Source organism: Myodes glareolus, chromosome 1 (genome assembly GCF_982192425.1).
Source record: "Myodes glareolus chromosome 1, mMyoGla1.1, whole genome shotgun sequence".
Classification (NCBI taxonomy): Eukaryota; Metazoa; Chordata; class Mammalia; order Rodentia; family Cricetidae; genus Myodes; species Myodes glareolus.
The window spans coordinates 93220008-93238214 of NC_142026.1; the positions used below are offsets into that span (position 1 = coordinate 93220008).

At 38.6% G+C, this 18207-nt stretch overlaps 1 protein-coding gene across 1 annotated transcript in view; it reads right to left on the reverse strand.

Annotated features, from left to right (window-relative positions):
• The window catches only part of Hs3st5 (heparan sulfate-glucosamine 3-sulfotransferase 5), a 109340-nt gene extending 91715 nt beyond the window's left edge, over nt 1–17625 (reverse strand). Inside the window, exon 1 of the mRNA XM_087910875.1 lies at nt 17513–17625. The gene's annotated coding sequence lies outside the window, so the exon portion shown is untranslated. The remainder of the gene's footprint in view (nt 1–17512) is intronic.
• Nucleotides 17626–18207: the final 582 nt, after the last annotated feature.

The following is an 18207-nucleotide window of genomic DNA, read 5'->3' on the forward strand; positions in this document are numbered from 1 at the left end:
TTAAGTAACAGTAGGTTGGAATGTCAAAATTATTAACATACAGTTTGCTTGGTGGCAACATGGACTAGCTGTGTGCCTAGAGATGAGGCACTGTGCATGGCTCTCTGAAGCTGAGAGCAGCTCCACCATGCTGGACTGGGTGAGGAAAGCAGGAAGTACCATATTTCCCCTATCAATGGTGCCCCTTAAGTTTTAAAGAAGCCCTTAACATTTTAAGAAGCACTCCTCGACAGAAAAGAATTACAGATACACAGTAGGACATATCCATATAAAAGACCTCTAAATGGGTCGCAGTATTAGATAAACATATATAGGCTTGTAAGATAAAAGAGAGTATAGAGAGTTATAAAAGGAAATAAATGGTTTATAATAAATTAGAACAAAGTCTTTAAACATGCAGAGTACATAGGGTCATATATTAAAGAAATAAAGAAAAACAAGACACATAAAGATGAAAAATTCAAAGAAAGTCTGTATTATGTATATTATTGTGATTTTTTTGAAATCACTAATTTCAAAATTAGGAGCTAGGTACAGAGAGACATTTCATTGTATGGGCTGTTAAGCCAAACGAACATGTATATTATCAAGGTATCTTGACTTCAGAATTCAAATCTAAGAACATGATGCTTTAGAAAAGAGGTTCTTATTTTGTTTCCACAGAGAATGAGAACCTGAGCATTGCTTCCACACTAATATGGTTTGACGGACCAAGACCCCTGAAAGGATGCCTTGAACACCCCTCAAAAAAATTACTTCACCCAAAAAAAAGAAGGAAGAAGTATGGAGAAAGCTATGGCCATATTCCCAAATATTGTTTATAAATGTTTGTTTACATTTAAAGAGGGATATGCTATAGAGATTTGCATTGATATATATCTTGGTTTATTAATACAAATCAATCTTGTTAGATTGTGTATATATATATTTCTGCTCTTGATCAAGGTATTGTGACTGTGAAGTTCATATAAAAATATAATGTATAATTTAAACATGTAGCAAATAGGTAATAATTTATAATAGTCAAACTTGTAGTCATGTTAGTTAGGTTTTCTAGGTAGATAGAGATATATTTCAGTTAAATAGATATTCTTAAAATCTTTCAGAGACCTGCAGAATATGGCATTTAAAATGTTTAAGAACTTAGGACTTTTCATGACAGTGAGACACATCTGTTCCTGGCAACACCAAGTTACTTCAAGAGGAAGATGGGCCTCAAGGAGGCTCCTTATGGAGTTGGTTAGCCATTTGGGCAAAAAACTGCTCTTGCCTGGACTGCTTGATGAACTGGACAAGCAGGACCTGCAGAGAAATGACTGCTGAACTTGCCTAAAGTTGAGACAATTCTTCGGGGTTCCTGCTTCATGAAAGAGTCTGCCAGACATTATGCAAGACACAGAAGAAAGTGGCTGACAAACTGTCAGTATAGGTGGAACTGTCTTAGAAATTTCCTGCTTCATGAAAAGTTTGCTGGATACTAAGGACCAGCAGACTGAAGATGGATGCCCCAAAGGTACAGAAGAACTTTGGGTGACTGTCCAGGCAGTGAGGAGTCTCTGTCATTTCTAGAGTTTTGGAAGTTGCTTACAATGCATTTTCTGTTTACTTAGGTAATACTATATCCTTCTGGAGTCTTTGATGGAGTTGAAGAATTGATAGTGATAATTATAGTTTTCCTTAGTTATGATAAAAGATAAAGTAGATATAAATATTGTAACTATAATTCTTACTTGATACTTGTTTTGTTGTATGTAGTTTTACTATGTTAAAGTTAAAACCTTTCTTTTTATTTAAACAGGAGAGGGGAGGTGATGCGGGATTTCCCTATGTATGCTTTGATTACCATTAATGAATAAAGAAGCTGTCTTGGTCTGTTGATAGGGCAGAACTTAGGTAGGTGGAACTTAGGTAGCTGGAAAAAAAAAAAGGAGGCAGAGTCAGAGAGAAGCCATGTAGTCCTGCTGGAAACATGCCAAAATTTTACCCAGTAAGCCACTGCCATGTGGTGATACACAGATTACTAGAGATGGGTTAAAATAATATGTCAGAGTTAGCCAATAAGAAGTTAAAGCCAATGGGCCAAACAGTGTTTTAAATAATATAGTTTCTGTGTGACTATTTTGGTTCTGGGCAGCTGGGATGAACAAGTGGCCTACTTACAATACAAAATGTTCTATTTGAATTGATTAAACTTCCAAGCACTCCAAATGCTGTTTGGAGTTTCTACTGTTTCCGCATTTCCATTGATATAGTCTTCTTTCCCACGCATCCATTGAAAAGTTCCATTTCCTTACATAACAAGGTTTGCCTGACAATTATTTTCATATTTGTGTTTACAACCAGACAGATTCCTATCATGTTGTTTTGGTGGAAAGATCAAAGTTTTGCTCTAGTGTCTCATGCATTGCTTTATGTAGATCTGATTCACTTTTTTACACCCAGGCAGGTTTGGCAGACGATGTTTATTGACTTAGTTCCAAATGTAAATACGCTCAGTTATTTCTTCTGCTTCAAATTCCTCGAGTCTACCCCTTTCAACTTTTATTCTGTCATATTACCAAGTCATCAATAATTACTTTACAAATAATTAATGCCTCCCTAGTACTCAAAGAAGTTCTGCAGCCAGAGAAAGATCAGACCCATTCTGAAGATGTATAAACTAAGACCCAGAATGGTTAAGACTCTTTTGCATCCAGTTCAGGTTGTTTTAAGTGGCTAAGAAGACATAGGGAGAGTTACTTAGGAGGCTCATGGACACAGAATGCATGTAGTGTCAGGAGCCATTCACTGGGGAGCAGACATGATCTTAGAAAGATTAGATGGGAAGTGGACAGACAGACACATAGACAAATCTAGATGCTGAGACCTTAGCTTTTGCATGGCGCTCTCAGCAAACAGTTGGCAAGCAGAAAGAGATGGTGACATCTGAATGTTAAATGTTATGTCTGGGATGGTGCTCCTCTTGCTCAGCTCTGACCTTTTACAGTGTGACAGGAGAATCTGTGATCAATTATTGCTGCCTGCCTCAGAAGGCAGGAGTGAAGTGGTCAGGGGGTGGAAGCACACTTGTTTTCTTATCCAGCTCATCTTGGTTTCAGATCAAATCCTCCCTTTGCCCTTTTATAACTGAAAGGAAACTTTAAAGCAGAATGAGTTGTGAAAATGTGGTTAGGATGTGTCAAAGCAAGGCGAACTGTAAATATTACTCATTGACTATATTTGACCAAAGACTCAGAGTGCCTGACAAGATCATCCTGTGCCTTTACATCTGATAGTCTCTTTCTCTAACCCTGCCACTGCTCCAGTTTCTGGAAGGCAGGGGTAGCAACACACACCAGGTTGGCCTTCCTGCTTCAGATCCTTGCTGAGCACGTGTCGTCTTCCTGAAGTCCACTTCATGTAGGGATATGCATGGGTTCCTTCATTTCCTCTGCCAAATGTTGATGTAGGAGGGTCATCTGTCTATATGTTACTTTCATTGGTTAATAAAGAGACTGCCTTGGTCTTTGATAGGACAGCAGCTTAGATAGGTGGAGTAGACAGAACAGGATGCTGGAAGAAAGAAGGCAATGAGGGCAGACGCCATGGCTCTCCTCTCCACGATGGACGTGGGTTAGATTCTTCCTGGTAAGCCACGACCTTGTGGTGCTGCACACATTATTAAAAATGGGTTAATTAATATGTGTGAGTTAACCAATAAGGGGCTGGAGACAATGGACCAGGCAGTGTTTAAATGAATACAGTTTCTGTGTAATTATTTAGGGTAAAGCTAGCTGGGAGTCAGGTGGTGGGAAGCAGCCCACCGCTCCTTTAACAAAATGTCACCTCACAGATGTCTTCCAGGATCACAGAGACTCCTTTCTCCCCTTTTCAGACACCTTCTATTCTCTTAACTCCCTTATTTTTGCCCTTAGGAACTGAATTAATGCAAATTATTTTGTAGCATTGTGTCTTTTCTGTTTAACACTGATATAGCTATTATTAAGAATTATAACTTATTATGATACTGAATTTTGATGATTACTGTCTTTTCCCCTAAACTGTCCCCAATTTTAAGTATCTCATAGATTTGTAAATAATAGAACATAGAGAAATACAATAGAGAAAATAAGTGAGAAAGAAATAAAGATTACTGTAGTATTAAAGAAAACAAAACTATTGACTGTCTATTAACCAAACCAGTGGACTCCAGTCAAAAGGAAAAAGAGAAAACACACTAGCACATTCATCCCATTCTACTAAGCCACTGCAGAACGATATGGATGAATCTGAATGCCTCCTTCGTACTTATTAAATAAACCCTTAGACAAAATACCTAATTTTTCAGATTCTGACTTCCCTCTTTGGTCAAATGGATGCCAGTAGAATGCTACTCTCCTGCCTCTGATGGGAATTAAACGAGGCCAGAATGTGTGAAGGCCCCTAGGCCAGTGTCTGGATCATCCTGAGAATTGTTGATCCAGACAGGTGCGAGATAGGAAATGGGAAGCAGGGGCACAGTTTCTACTAGAGACCATGCCAACTGCTCCAAGGTCTTTCCCTGAAGCAACGAAGTCATTGTGGGGAGATGCGGAGTTCCCTAAAGGATCTAATCTTTTCTGCACCTAAGTGATGATAAACACTCTGGAAAGGGATCATCCCCAAACCAGATCATTCTCAGATCTCTTCCAAACACAAATGTCATTTTCGATACTGGGCTTCGGCTTAGTGGGAAAGGGGGTGACAAATGCTGGCAGCCGGAAGTGGAGACTGAGCTTTCCCAGGGAGTTCTCGCAACCCCTTCCACTAATCTGCTGTGCGCTTCCCTGGAGTACCAATGGGAACTGCCTGTAGAATTGAATGAGCTAGTCTGGGTGGACGATAGTAAATAACAGCCGCCAGGAAAAAAAATCCCGAGGAAAATTAATTTTCAGCGTTGGAGGAGAGCGGGGACACACAGCCAGGCTGCTCCCGGTTCTGATTTATGACACATCCCCTCTTCACTCACAAAATGAATCACTGGCTCTCCCACCTCAGTCTGCTCCGAGTTTGACTCCCCAGATGTAGATGGGAGCACACGAACTTCTCTCTAGTTAGGAATTTCTCTTTCCTATGCCTTACCCTTGCCTTTTTTCAATATTAAAGAAAAAGTACTGAAAAGTAATTATTTAGTGATTAAAAAATTCATTGTGGTTGAAAGACTTGTTAATATCTCTTCTGGTTTGCCTTCTGTGGCTGTGATAAAATGCCAGCCAGAATAGGTTGGGGGAGAGAGGAATTTATTCTTTTCTTTTTTTGGCTTAAGCTTCCAGGTCACAACACATCATTGATGAAAGGCAAAGAAAGAACATATAGACAGGGACTGAAACAAAACCATGAAGGAATACTGCTTCCTGGCTTGCTCTCCAAGGCTTGCTCAGTCTGCTTTCTTATACAGCCCAGGACCCCTGCCCAAAAGTGACACCACCAACAGTGGGTTAAGTTTTTTAATGTCAATCACTAATCAAGAAAATGTCCCCACACTTGCCCACAGGCCAAAATAATGAAAACAATTCCCAAACTGAGGTACCCTCTCCCCAGGAGACTCTAGTCTGTGTCAAGTCAACAAAAGCTAATCAATATATGATTATATCGTGACAAACTTAAAAATATGTATTTTCACAGATGAAAAAAATCATGTAATTATCTCAATATTGTGTTTATAGAATGTACTATTGGCTCATCACATTTCCCAGGAATTCCATGGACTCTTGTAATTTTCTTTTCTTTGTACCCGGACTTGGTTAATGCTGGCCTTTCACTAGCAAAATATCCAAGCTCTTGTTGTCAAGGGCAGAGGTTACTCTCTCAGTGTTCAGATTATTTTACAATGTTGCAGCATCTGATACTGTTGACTGTTCAGTTCTTTCTTGCAAAACCTCTTTTTCATTGGTCACCATGATAAGCAGCACTCTTTCCTTCTTCCCACCACCCCATGCTCTCCCTCCTCAGGGATTTTTGAGGTCCTTTTTCTTCCACTCATAGCTCTATATGGGTTTTCTCATTGTAGGCCTGTCTCTTCTTACAGTTAGCTCTGCTTAGGCAACTTACCCTATGCCCCAGATTATATTAGTCACATCTTCGTCTAAGACTTCTTTTCTGAATTCATAGTCAGCTATCTAATGCTTCTGTGTGTTCAGCGTTTAGACATCTTTACCTGTCTCATCATCGACCCCTTATCTTCCTTTTCTTGCTCTCTTTCCTTCAGAGATGACATTAGGATTAGGGGACCATTCTAGATCACCAAGTGTGATGCTTTCTACCCGTCTTCTCCCTATTTCTACTGCTAAGACTGAAATCCAGCCCTCCGTTAGCTTCCTTTTGGTTGACTGCTCCAGTTTCCTAACCACTCCAGTCTTCTTTATATTTCTATCCAGTTCATCCTCATCTTGCACTAACAATGACTTCATTACTTTTAAATTTTCTTTATTTCATTGGATAGAATCTCATGCATCTCAAACTGTCCTCAGACTTACTATGTAGCAAAGAATTGCTTATCTTCCTGCTTCCAACTCCCAAACTCTGGGATTAAAAACAGGTGAATATGTCTGATTTATGCCATGCTGAGATTAAACGCAGTACTTCATGGATCCTAAGCAAAATACTACCAACTGAGTTTATCCCCAGACCAAGAGTGACTTCTCTGATGTACAAATTTGATGATGAAGGCACTTAAATTAAAAAGCATCCAATGGCTTTTCAACAAACATTACAGTGGTTGCCAGGAGCTGGAAGGATGAGAATGGGAGGATGGGGGAGGAATCTATTTAAAGATAATGTATTATGTATTTCAAATTTCCTGAGGGAGCCTCATTTATCTCTTTCATGGTGTAATTTGTGTTTCAAACCCTTATGTTGTATACAAACACACATATGTATGTGTATATATAACTTTACTTGTCAATTGTGCATTAATAGGAAACAATTATAAAGTAAGAGTGCTTGATGAGTGCTAATTGTCCTGATAACAAAGTCCCGAGTACAGAACAGGAGTCTTAACAGATGGGTCACTGCTTGCTCTTGCAACATTCTCTCTTTTTTCTGTATTTTAGTTTATTTGTTTTGAAAGCTATTTAGTATTGTCCTTATTGGAGCACATTAGTTATTTGAATTAATGGGTTTCACCATGACATTTCCAGATGTGCAGACATCATACAGTTCTAGCTCTTGATCTTTGATGTGCTTCCATTTTTTTTTTCTTATTCTAGTCTTCTAAGCTTCCAGCATACAGAAGGCAGGACTACACCTTCCAACGCTGCTTCTTGTGCTTGGTGCATCCTGGTATGTACATTTCTTCCTTCTCCATTATCTGTCAATTCTTATGCATTTATTTGCCCAACTGTCCCTTCCTTCAAGAAGCCTTCCTGGGGTGAAGTCCGTCTTCTGTACTTCTGAATTTTCCCCACATGTTTGGCACCACCTTTGTTTTTGTAGGTTTTAATAGTTTCATCTTCTCTGGGATAGTGTCTGGATTATTTATGGTAAAGTACCTGTGCATTGCCCAGTGTGTAGGACACAGAAGGCACTTCAGTCTTGGGGGGTCAAAGAGGACTCCCCACACATTAAAATAAATAAAAGGAAGAATAAAATTTGTGTGTCAAGTTCTAATTTACTTCCATGCATGTGTGTTGCTTGGTCATACTGAGAACAGAAGCTTCACTTTCTAGAGGTAGGTTAGAAGTACTTTGTCAAATGTTACCTCTCAGAATGGAACAGTGTCACTTGCGGAATGTGTTGACTACTATTAACCTGTGAAGCATGTCACATGTACTATATCACTTTGTCCTCAGTGACCATAAGGCAAGAAATACAATTTTCTGCATGTAGCAGATGAGGAAAATAAGGTCAAAGGAGGGGGATTATTTGGACTAAGCCAGGATTGCATGCAGTGCTCAGAGTTTATAAACAGCCATTCAATTAGGTGGATTAGTGAGTTTAACAAAGATGTGTTTTGATGGATGTATGCACACCTGTTAAAGTCCAGTAATTGCAACCAGGAACAGTGATAGGAGTCACTTTACACTTGACCAGGTATACCCAGCCTGGCAAAATGTCCTGTACTACACAGGAGTGTACAATTGGGTCACACAGACTATTTCCTGGCTTTTATTCATGAGATGCTGAAATTTCTCTTGTTAGTGGCACCACGAACAGATCACAGCATAGAACTGCATGGGTGATCTCAAACACGTTATCCTGAATGGAAGAAGTCACAGTTTTAAGATGGTGAAGTTCAAAATACAACCTGATCTCATCTACAGCGTCTCATCAGGAGACTGGTCTGGGGTGTTAACTGGAGGACACACATGGTTGTCAGTGGAATGTTGGTGACTTTTCCTTCTAGCTCTGGGTGCTAATGGCACAGGTCTGCTCCTCCTGTGGAATGTTTCAGTAACCTCTATCTTTTGCTCTCGCTGCCCTAACACCCCAGAAAAACTGGCAATCACAAAGATTGCAAGATTTAGCAAGATAAAATTATGGCAGAATTGGAAAAATTTGTGAAACATTTGAATCATAATATCTCAAAGATTAACATTTGCTCCAGTCATATCAGCAAAATAGATATTGCAAAATGGAAAACATTTGCCCAGGAAACAAATATGTTTGATGAGAGAATGGAATTTCCTTTGGCAGCATTTGCTGGGTGGGAGGTGGCAGTGTGAAAGCTATTGAAATGTGACTAAATTTGTTCACGAGCTCAGTTTATAAAAGACTAGACTTTTTAATGGTGTATTCCTTTAAAAAAAACCTACAGGAAAAAAATAATTGTACCAGAAACAAAAAGGTTGAAACTGTACAACGTTGTCTTAAATGTTTCAACTGTTTTAAAATGCCTGTCCCATAATGGTATTTAGCATATATGTGATATATGTGGGAGGAGACCGGGAAAGGAGGGAATCAAATATAAAATCAAAATACATGATATTGCTGTATGAAATTCTGAAAGGCATTTGCTTTTCCCCATCTTTCTCCATGATCACTAAGCTATTATTTGCTTTATGTATATCTGTAACATCAATATATCTCTCTACATATATCTGCTATAGGAAAAGATAACATGTATTAGATACTATTTGGAATACATATGATCAATCTCATCATGTGTAAGTACAATAAATGTTTTTAATATTTGATTATATGGGAAATGACATATTCTTACTACCTTAGTAGAAACACTAGGGAGGAATGTATAGAGGGAAGAAATCACCATCAAGGTTCTAGTATATCACATTACAAAGTATCTATAGGTTACTGAGTATTCCTAAATGACTATACAAAGCAACAAATCACATGTGAAAAAGGCATTTAGTTTTAAAAGAAGACTTGAAAGCTATTAAGATTTAGAAAGTATCTTTAAGAACTCTCCTCCCCCACTACGTTTAGGGTAAACACTGAAATCAAAGTATTATTCTCTCTTGAGAAGTCACTATATATTATACTGGTGTCAAGAAACCTTAGAAAATATTAGCTTTTAGGGAAAAACACTTGCAATTCATATTTTGTGCTTTTAAGTAATATATCCTTAGTATGGTTCTAAAGCCTGTCTAAACCACCATTAGCATTTTAAAAGAAACTTCTCTAGTTCTTACCAAACAGAAATAAATAATACCTGACAACAGCATTAGGGAACATAAACATAAAATTACCCGTTATTAAAAACTGAGCACATTTTTCTCAAAGAAATATATGACTCAGCTATAAAATAGTATGTTTGCCATTCACACTAATGTGTCTACATTATGCTCAATCTTCTAAAAAGCTGACATGGAAAATAATGGTGTAATAAACTAATTCATCATAATGGGCAAAAGAAACTGCTGGAATAAATTGTAATAACCTTTCAAAAACTAGCAGCTCTTAAAAGTATTAATTTCTACTCCAGATAATTGGAGCAGACACCTGGGTGGGTGGGCAATATTTTTGATAGGATCGCTCTGTCAAGGCCTGAGATTGTCTCTGGACTCAGCACTGATCATTTTGTACTAAATGACAGTGAATCTTGCAAATGGGTCTTCCTAGATGGTGTTCACCATAAATTACCAGACTGGACTCCCCTCAAGGTCAGCTGCATGAAAGGGCAGGTATCAAATGGCCTTTGTGGAGACCTAGAGTGGTCTTTGGGTTTCTCATAAATGGACAATAGTTGTGTTGGCTGCCATAAAATCAACTTAATGGACTGACAACATAAATTACCATCAAACTTTGACAACATTCCTCTCTATGAGAGAATGGAAGCTTGCTTTTATATCAAAGGTGGGGAAATGGATAACAATATGTTAGCATTTTTATTATGATCATAAATATCTTAACAATGCTAAGTGGGGGATGAATTAATACTAGACGCTTCAATTTGTTTTACCTGATGCATTAAAACAGTATCCAAGTAAGACTGAAGTGACACTTGCCTTCTGCATGTGTGTGGTGTCAAAGGAAAGTTCCCTTGACCCGACAACATTTCTACTAACATAGTTAGAGCTACTACTTGCATTCTAGTCTACTGTATTCATGTGCTCTACAGGGCCTGGATGGAAGTGCTAAAATCCTGAATCCTCACTACCTTGGCTAACTCATTAACTTATTTTTCTGGGACTCTTGCTTCCTATCTGCAAAAATAAAATAATTGCCACAAGGAGACATTTTGAGGACAATTGAACCAACCTCGAGAAGAATGCGCTGAGAAGTCATCATATAAGGTAGAATACCACATTGATGTATTTATAAAAATAAGCTATTTTACCCTTAATTCATAGCTTTAAAAAGTCAGTTGGTAGAAACTCTAACAATAGGTAAACTAAGAAGCAGGAATTTGTATGTAAATGAAACATCACTAATTGGGTTAGTTTTTTTTAAAGAAGTGGTTTGGCTTATCCTGCCATCCTGCAGCAGTAGTTATTAATAGGCATTATGCCAGAACAAAGCTTAACTTCTCACCTCAGCCAGTTTATGAGTATTCATTTCTTCTTGTAATTCAGGAATTCGACTGAATATTTTGCCAAAATAAACGATGCACTGAGTAAAGTTAGCTTCCATAGTGGCACCCACTATTAGGAATATCGTGTATAATGTTTCATTGCAAAGCACACAAATTCCAAAACACAATGCACTTTGCATCCTCAGAGCTCGTCACAGGGTCGTTGGTCTTTCTTGGTGCCACCCTGTCTATTGTTATTGCCACCTCTGTCCAGACCGCATCACCCGAGGCCTGAGTTACTGCAGCAGCTTTGTTGCTCCCCTCTTGTCCCACCAATCCATCCTGCCTTGTCCTGCCAAATTCATCTTTTTAAAAGCACTGCTTTAATTATGTCCCTCTCCTGCCATCACATGGAGGCCAAAGGCCAGGGCTTAGGGAGACTAAAGCCATCAGGTGTCCTGTTTCGCCTCCCTTTCCAGCTGTGCTTTTTGAAGTTTTCCTGCACAAGAACCTCAGGACAAGGCTTTTGTTGTCTTACAACCCCTATAAGAACCTCCCTGGTCTGTGCCTTCTCTTCAGATATAGGAGGGGTGTTATTTTTTTTTCAGGGGGGTTGGTATTAACTTTAATTTATTTTGTTATTATAGTATAAAATCTTGTGTCATGTGATTGCTCACTAATTAATTGACACAGCTCTTGGAAGTGAGGAGTTTTTGAGTTCTTATTATCTGTCAATGCCCCCAGCATGGAGGTAGAAAGTAGCAACAGCCAGTAGATACCTGTTCAATGAATAAATGCAAAGGGCTACCCTAGATCTCTCATGAGATCAGCGTGGAAGTCATTAGGTTATATCCTGGGATGTTTCAGAACAGTTTATACTGGTGAGACACTTTTCCTGAATTTACCAAATCTGCATTCATGGTTTGCTTCTTTGTGAAACTCTAACTGATGAAGCCTCAAGTTGAGCACATGGATTTGTGACTTTAAAATCTAATTTTGAGGCTATGGGCCGCAATAATTTAAACAAAACCTCATACATAGTTATTGAATAAGTAGCAACTTTGTGAAAGTTTCCTGCTACCCTAAAGCAAACACATTTCTAAATAAGACTAAAATCAATGAAAAAATAAAGTAAGAAAAAAAAAGGCACAAATGACTTAGTCTGGAGTCTTTTGGGGGGTTTTGTTTTTGAAGATAGGGTTTCTCTGCGTAGCTTTGACTGTTCTGTAGACCAGGCTGGCCTTGAATTCATAGAGATCCACCTGTCTCTGCTTCCGAAGGGCTGGGATTAAAGTTGTGTGCCACCACCACCTGTCCTGAAGGTTTTATTTAGACTATAATACTCCCTAGTGAATGGAATAGGTGGCCTAGATCAGCAGACCTGACTGGCCAGCAGTGCTGTTCTTTACCAGGTGTATTTTCTTGTACTGACAATTCAATGTCCTTGAACCTGAACATTCTCTAAGGCAAATGGAACTCATGTTAACTTTTAATTCATCTGGAAAAGATGGGATGATTGGACCCTTTTGAATTGTTTCTTAGGATGATGGATTTAACTCTCCTGGGTTATCTAGCCCAGCACCTGGCAGGTTGATAAATGATAGCTATTATTACTATTTTTATTATGAACATGTCTCTTTCACTCATTCCCTTCTGACTTACCTAAAAATTACAGAACATGAACACTGGAATCAAAATGGGCATGTGTTTGAATCATGGCTTTACCAATTATTATCTTATTATTTATTAAAATATACGAGCCTCAATTTCCTTAACTGTCTAAGATGGTGAAATATCTCTCCAGTAACATTCTTAACACACGTGCACATGTGCATACATGCACACACTCACCCCTTACAAAAAATAAAAAAAAAGAAACAAAAACATCCAAACCAAACCAACAAACTAACCAGCCAGACAAATATTTAAAAGTGTCCAGAATTGTGCTTGCTAGTTTCATGTCAACTTGACACAAGCTAAAGTCGTTTTGAAAGAAGGAACCTTAACTGAGAAAACACCCCGACCACATGGTCTCTAAGCAATCCTGTGGTGTATTTTTTGATTGATAATTGATGTGGGAGTGATCATCTCTCTGTGGGTAGTGCTACCCCTGAGCTAGTGGTCTTGGGTTGTATAAGAAGGCAAGCTGAATGAGTCATAAGAAACAAGACAGTGAGCAGCAATCCTCCATGGGCTCCCTATCAGTTACTGCTTCCGATTTCTTGCCTTGAGTTCCTGCCTTGACTTCCCTCAGCATGGAATGTGACCCAGGAGTTATGAGCTGAACTAAAACTAGTCCTCCCCAAGTTGATTTTGGTTATGGTGTTTTACCACAGCAATAGAAACCTGAACAAAGACAAGCATGGAGCTGGCAGCCCATGAATAGCAGATACAATGCCTGAGTGTTCTCAGACAATGCTGTTCTGCTGTGTCTTGAAGATCACATGCTCATGAACACTTTAAGTAAAAGATGCAGAGAAACTTTCTCCATTGTGTCTTAATACTTTGTAATAGTACCTTTGTAAACACCTTTATTGGGAACAGTATTTGTATAGATACCTACAGCTTACAAAACACTTTCATAAGTGAGAAGTATATCCCCACCCCCAGTAAGCCCCAGATTAAACATTTCTTCTTATATTCCTGTAATCATTATCCTGGCATCCAGTTCTTCATCAAGATGTTTAAGAAGTAGCAATAATGATCAATGCCACCTCCCAAGGAGGTTGTTAAAAACCTCAAAAGTATTGCTGGCATTATAAGTTTATAATTTTAGAAATACTTGACAGTCAAAATTGGACAGACAGAATTGAACCATTGATTATAGATTCTCCAACTGAGTCTTAGATTTCTGAAAAAGATCTTCTCTGGGTAGGTTTTTATGGTGAACACAAATAAAATGCTTTCCTCATTTCTCTCTGATTTCTAAAAATTGTGAAGATTATCATTGAGATTACCTGTTCTCATGTAGGCAAAAATACAAGTTATTGGCAAAGCAATCTAGTAACAGGCATCAGAAAAAATGGATGAACAAAAGAATACAAAGAAACAGTAGTAACTTTATTACATCTAAATAAAACCTTTATACTATGTGTTCAGATTAATGAGCTATTATCTTAATTCAGTAGGAATACAATTAAGTGCTAAGAAACAAAGCGTTTCTCAGTTTTCTGAGACTGAGATGTTTTTAGTATCAGAATAGCTGAAGTTTATGCTTAATCATTCTTCAAATATATTCACTTCCCTACAGCATCTAAGAGATTAAAACCAAGACTAGCACAATAGAGGATCTTAGGGTATCCCAGGCATGCTGGGTGGTGTCCATGTATTATTAAAAACTATCTATTTTGGGGTTGTATTACTTGTAAAGTTCCAACTGAATAGTTTGCCAAATAACTGTCAAGTTGGGAGAGCAGGCCCCTGTCCCTCGCATCTATCCCAGCCCCCAGGCCTGGTCTGGACTCCAAATCCCAGCAGACCAGGTCCTGACCCCATCCCCAGGGATGGGTCAGGACCACTCCCCAGGGTATTTAAATGACCCCCCAAAAGAGGAACACGTGGTCTCCCTTTCTTCCTCTCAGGAGTTGCATTCCCTAGGATTCCTGGTTCCCCCACAGGGCCACCCGAGAGGGAAGATCTCCCATTAAACCTGGATATTTCTTAATTTGGCTTGTTTTGATTTGGCTTTATTGGTTTTGCGTCTGCAGGGAGCTAATATTAGGAAATATTCCTAACATTTAACCATTCTTTAAATAAAATCTCATATGCAATAATCTTGAGTTCCATGTTTTTATCTATTGATTTAGGCTGGTTAAACAAAGAGTTAGAAATGGAGTAATCAAGACAACTACAGAAGTTTCTCATGACAGTTAAATACCACAAGTTCATGGATAAACATCTTTGAAGCTGCAGCTAAGTTCTTTCCATTCTCCAAGGAGCTAAGGTATAGGCAGGATTTTGTGAGTACTAACACAGGCATCTTGAAATCCAGTTCAGCACCCTTAAAAAACCTGGCTTCATTAGAGTATCATTAGCATTTGATGGCCTTCTCTCATGGGTTTCTAAGTGAAATTCAGGAAGAAATACCCTCAAGAAAAGATCATCTTTTCTTCCATGATTTGTCATGGGAAGAAAGGATAACAAACTTATGAATGTGACACATACTTTATAAATATATATTTACACTTGGATTTCTCTAATTGTAATACAAGTCTAAGTTTTGCATCTCCTCTGCATCTACTATTGAATTTTTTTACTCAGCAGACCAAGAACCTCCTGTGTTCTTGGTTCAATGATACTCTGCTAAGCTTCTAGTTTGTTGATTATGGTCATGCAGTTATGTTTTAAAACACAAATTATAAAACAAACAAACCCCCAAGAAATGCCATCTTCTGAGTCTCTGACATTTAAGAACTGAGAATTGAACAGGATTGGATCAACACTGGCACTGAGCCTTTCCCTCCTCCCAGAATCTCTATACAGTTTGGTGTTTCTGCATCTTTGATTTTCTTTTATCATGTCTATTTCTTGATCTCTGCTTTCCAGGAGTTTTGAACCATTTCTTAGCTGCATCAGTATTTACATATCTCTTACTCATACCTGTAATTTGCTATAGGACCTCTGATCATTTCAATTCTGATTGCATAAGATATTTTGATTCTCATAATAATGTCATGTGAGATGAGGAAATTGAGGCATGGTGGTATGTAATGTGCCTGAGACCACTTCAAATTAGTGACCAAATAGAGACTCTAAATCTGGGGCTCACTTTGCCCTTGTGACCACTATATCGTCTAGTAGACACAGGGGGCAATGTTGAATTTAAGAATGGATCCATCAATTTACTACAAACCATCATAATTTCTGTAGAAGCATGGATCCACTGTATGACATCCTTGACAGAAAGAGATTTCAAGATGGGCTAGTTAGTTATGTTGCCATATAACTTTGTAAATTCTCCAAAAAGAATTTTAATACTCTTTCATCTAAATTTTATAGTTTTTTTTCTGCATATTCTCTCAGATTCTACAGGTTAATTTTTAGCTTGGGATACTATGTCTGACCTGCACCACTTCAAGTGGGACAGGGTGAAAGGTGGAAGATGGGGGGCTGCCTCTTAGGGAATAAAGAGATGAAAATATGTTAAACAGGGATTGAGAGATGGTTCAAAAGTCAAAAGCACTTGCTGCTTTTCCAAAGAACCTGAAATGTTTTCCTAATACCTGTATCAGGCAGCTCACAACTGACTGTGATTCTAGCTCCAGGGGATCAGGTGCCTCTAAGCCACAGGCACCTGCTGTATAGACATTTACACTTTCACATAAATAAAAATAATGAAAATCAACATTAAAAAGGAATATGTTAAATATTTCTGCTGCTTCCATTACTTGATTCATCCTAATTATAGAATGACCCAAAATTTAAAAGATACTAGCATTCCTTCTTTTATTCAGTGCCTACAAACAGAAATACTTCAAATGCCAAAAAACAAAACAAAACAAAAACAAATAAATAATCCAGTAGGTATAAGTCTACCCCAATTCAAAACAATCCATTAATAAAAAGTACTTATCATCAGCTAAACATATTTTACATTCTTGAGGCTAGGGAGATAACTCAGCAAAGTATTTGCCTTGTAAACATGAGGGCACAATTTCAATGTATAAAAGCCACAAGATTGATGGTTGACGCTTTCTCTCAGCTGGCAGGGCTCATCCCTCTGCAGTGACTGGATTGTGAAGGCTTTCCCTCAGCCATGACTAAAGCCTTTGATAGGTGAATAATATGATAGTGTGAGAAGGGTTTGGGGAACAGAGGATAGAGTCAGGCTGGAGAAGCAGGTCATGGAGGGTGTGTCTTTAAAGGATTCATCTTGTCCTGGATCCTTGCTTCCACTCCCTGTTTTCTGCCTGCCATCAGCTGCTAAAACCCTCCTCACTGAGTCCTTCTGCCCTAGTGGTCAACACAGAGTCAGAAACATGGAGTCAACTCACCATGAACTAGAATCACCGAAACTGTGAAATCAAATTGTCTTCTTGAAGCTGTTTATCTCCGGTATCTGTCACACGGGTGAGAACCTACTGACAGTCTTATTATCCTCACTTTTGGAGGCAAGGAAGTTAAAGAATGGAATGATTTAACATAGAGCCTTACCTAGGTCCCCCAACAAGAGATTGCCTGAGTGGGTCCTCAAACTTATCTACTTCAAATGTATACGCTCCTAATCTGTATATCTTCCCTATGACAGGAGAAATAAGACCAGCAAAGCGCTATTTGGAAATGTATTTTAGATAGTTCAGACGTGAAAGAAAAAGAATTTCTTCATTCAAAGAAGGATAGGTTTCAGTAAGGAGGAAGTGAGAATATTGAGACTAGAGAGTGGGAGGAGACTGACAATCACGTTGTAGATTGTTTTAAACCACGTTTTACAGCTCAAAAGACTAGGAAGCCCTCACGCTGGTGGCGCATATCAGGAGGCTCTGCATGGACACTCCTGTGTGCATGCAAGCTTGCCTTCAGAGTGCTGGTGAGGTAGTCAGTGTGGTTAAAGTAAGGTTAAAGAGAGGTCCGCCGTTCACATACCTACATTCAGACACTTCTCAGTTGCTCCAGCGAGGATTATCTGGCTAGTGGGTGTCCCATGCTCTTGCCTCACCTCCTGCTTGTCCTGGGAAGTTTTCTGTTTGCGAACACCTGGAAAGTAATTATTACAATCAATTTTTTAAAAATTGCTTTTCTTAGTAGCTATGATTAAACATTGCTTGTGGAAATAGATATATTTTTGATGGAAGACAGCATTTTCCCCTATGGTTATTCTAGTATTTTTGTTAAACAAGTTTTTGATAAGGGCTATAAATCACAAAGTGGATCTTAATCCCAGAATACAATACACAATTATTCATTCTATTTGATTGAGAGGGGATTTAAAAATGGGGATGCTCATGTGCACTTCCAAATATTATTATCAAGCAGAATTTGGTTTCTTCTCTGCACTCCCAGACTTTGAATGTGAGCATGGCTAAATGCATTCTCTTTAAAAATGCCACATCTCATGCACCTCCGTGCTGGCCTTTTCATAGACACGGCTATTCTCCACATCAATCATTCCTACCTTTGGCTACAGGCTACTAGGAGACTTCAGAGTGTCTGAATCTAAAACAAAACATATGAGAGACTAAAAGCAAGAGCGATATGGGATAGACGACATAGACAGACTAAACTAGGAAAAGCTTTCAAAGGTGACAGTTACTCTATCAGGTTAGTACTTAGAGCATGGG